The following is a 3,354-nucleotide window of genomic DNA, read 5'->3' as shown; positions in this document are numbered from 1 at the left end:
GAATAACTTAAATTAAATCGGCAATAGAATGGTATCTTTTTTAAGAAATCTAGCCAAGCATAAATATTTAACAATTCATAATGTAAAAGAGTTAATTTAATTTTGCTAGTTTATTATATGCAGTACATTCTTTAATGATTCATGCCTTCAATTTTTATATATTCGACATAGGATTCAAATCTCATGCATGAATGTTGGGCGTGTGTGAATAAGGATGTACGTACGGATGTATGAACATATCTACATATTTAAATTGAGCGATGCGTACACAGTATATGGAAACACACATTCACCCACGAATAACGCCTATACAATTTGCGAATGACTAGGCGAGTGCGAGTAAGTGGCAGTTACCCAATTGAATTGTTTTATTCCGATAGCAAAAAACCGCTACGCTCTTCCGGCAACTAGTACCGCTCGACACTGACTTCCGTTTCGACAAAAGAAACACGAATGAAAACTCGTTTATACAAATGTGTTGGAGGTGATGATGCTTGTTTCATATTTCTCCGTTCACTGCGATTTGGGCGTTTCTTTATTGTTGTGTCAGGAAGCAGCACGAGTAAAACAAGGGACACACCCACAACTATAGCGACGGACATACAGCTTACTCACTTTGGCGTGTGCAGATGTGCCCATTTACCACATTGGGAGATTAGCGACAGTTAGAATAGGATGGCATATTTCATGAAATAAAGGCCTGAAAACGAGAGCCCTTATTTCATACAAATGTTTCGAATAACAAAATGTTTATGGAAATTGATGCAATCCACGATTACGTGTAATTCTATTCAATTATCACTTGGCCTACAACAACATTTGTACAAGACGAAATTAATTTAGATGTTACTTTTGTTTTGATTATTGATTATTATTCGTTAAACCAATACAAACATATATGCATATGTATGAGTTGTATATTTTATTTATAAAATTCTATAAAACGAGCCAATATATAATAGATCAATATTATCAAAACACATAAGGTTATTCCAAAATGTAACACGACAAAGTTGCAAGTACATCTTGTCAGTTTCATATAGACTATACATACACATGTATATGTATGTACAAAAATTAAATTAAAAAAAATGTGTGTGAAGTTTCATTATATAAAAGAATGAAATAATAAAGAAAAAATAATAACAACATATATTAAAGGTTTCAAATGGAAATAACACTAAATTGAAACAAGCCAGAAAACTATAATCTATCTTCTAGCTATCTATCTTCTAGCTACAAAATAGCATTTATTTTAGTTATAGCTAAAACTCTTCTCGCCGGAAACATTACTTTACCTAAAGGAAAATTTCAACAAAAAGATTTGAGTTTTTAGAGGTGGTGGGATACTTTTTTTAATTATCCATATGTGTGTAAATAGTCCGTAAAGTAAGTTCAGTAAGAGACGGTGATTAACAGAACTAAATAAATTACATAATATAATTATTATTTTGTAAGTTAGCTTATTTAATGACGGGAAAAACGAGCTATTCGATCGTAACAAAATTATCAGGAATTTTAATGGTCATAGAACTGGAGATTACAATTTTATTTTCATTTTGCGAGACAAACGAGACGTGATCGAAATTTAAAAAAAAACTTTATCTGCAAGCAACAATAACAACGGTTGCAGAAAATGTAGATCTGTAGCCTCTAAGATATAAATTTTCCGACAGACAGACAAACAGGTAGACTTTAAGTACTTTATGGCGTCGGATATGCAGAAGTGTTTGCTTTCTAGAAGTTTTTGCATTCTACCAGCGTGTGTAAAAAAGTACTAAGCAAAACTTTACAAAATCGGTAAACTCATGAGTATACAAAACTCAAAACCCAACAAAATATTTTTTGAATAACTAGAAGATTTCTATTATATTATATGTACGTTCCAACAAGAAAGTTACGGTCGAGTGTGGTCGACTATGAGATACTCGCTACCTATTTTAAATAAAAGCTAAACTGTGCGGTATTATTCATAAGATATAGCAATTTTTTGTAATAAATAGGCTATTATTGGTATATCGATTTACTACTACATTTGAAATATATCATGCAGTACACAAAATACAAACCAAATTTATAGGATCTATTAAGATTGTAGCTATTACATATTTGCATGTATAATATCGTTAAAATTGCTTCAAAATAAAGCTTGATTTTTAATTTGCGTGCATGGAAGTGGGTTTGGAAAAAAATGTAAAACAACGTTGATTTGCGTGAAACAATAAGAAATACTGTTAGAATAAAATTATAGTCTGCTACGGACAGACGGACAGCCATGGCTATCTCATCGCGGCTGTTAGATGTTGGATGTGGCTGATCGTTCTAAAAATTCGAAACTGAAATGGGTTTGAGTTAAACAAGTAAGAAAGCTACAGTCCAGTGTGTTCTGTGACTGTGAGATACTCGCTACCCATTTTTAATAAAAGCAAAATAATGCGGTATTATTCTTAAAATATACCACAAAAAAAAAACTAAAAATAACAAATAACATTCAAAGTATACCACAGAGTGCAAAATACACTAGATCGTCAGCCAAAGCAATGAAGACTAGTAAGTAGGTACTACTTTGCCCATTCAAAGGTATTTGTGCAAACATAACAAGTGCAATCGAAAAAAAAATTATATCTCTATCTTATAGTCTCTGAGATCTAGGTGTTCATACGGACGGACAGACGGACATGAATAACCGCAGAACGAAATGTTTTGCTTTTATCTGAGTGTATAAGTTAAATTAAAATAAAATCAAAATATTAAAAAAAAAACAAAAAAAATTAAATTGAAAAACATATATTTTTGGACTGTTTTACAAATCAATATACCACTTCGGGTAAAATAACAACTTTTCACCCATGCTTTTGTTTGTTTTTATAATTTAATTAACAAATTTGTAATCAATATTTTATTATGCATTAATTATCAATCCAATTCAACGACAATTAAATAAAATAGTAAGACTTAATAAACGGTTTTATAAAATTGAAACATGGCTGTAACTCATTTTTCGGTAAGCTAAATGAAATACAAATGTCGAAATATTATAACAACTAACGCAACGAATCCTTAATATTTTCTTTAACTTTTTTTTAGCGAATATTTAGTACCAAAGCTAAATATTCGCCAAAAAAAAGAAAGAATAATTCAGATATTTAATTTAATCGGTAATGTGAGCAGATTTGGCAAGAAGCACGTCGTCCTCTTGCATTCGAAGTATTTTAATTTGTAAAGATTAGATCTATCGTGTGTTATGTGCATCTGTTATCAGGTCTTATCAAGCTATGTTTGCTGGGAATATTAAAAAAAAAACGTAACAGCACAAAAATAAATTGAGAGAAAAAAAAAAGAGAGAGAAAGACA

This window comes from Drosophila nasuta, chromosome 4 (genome assembly GCF_023558535.2).
Source record: "Drosophila nasuta strain 15112-1781.00 chromosome 4, ASM2355853v1, whole genome shotgun sequence".
NCBI classification, from domain to species: Eukaryota; Metazoa; Arthropoda; class Insecta; order Diptera; family Drosophilidae; genus Drosophila; species Drosophila nasuta.
Note: the sequence above shows the minus strand (reverse complement) of the source record.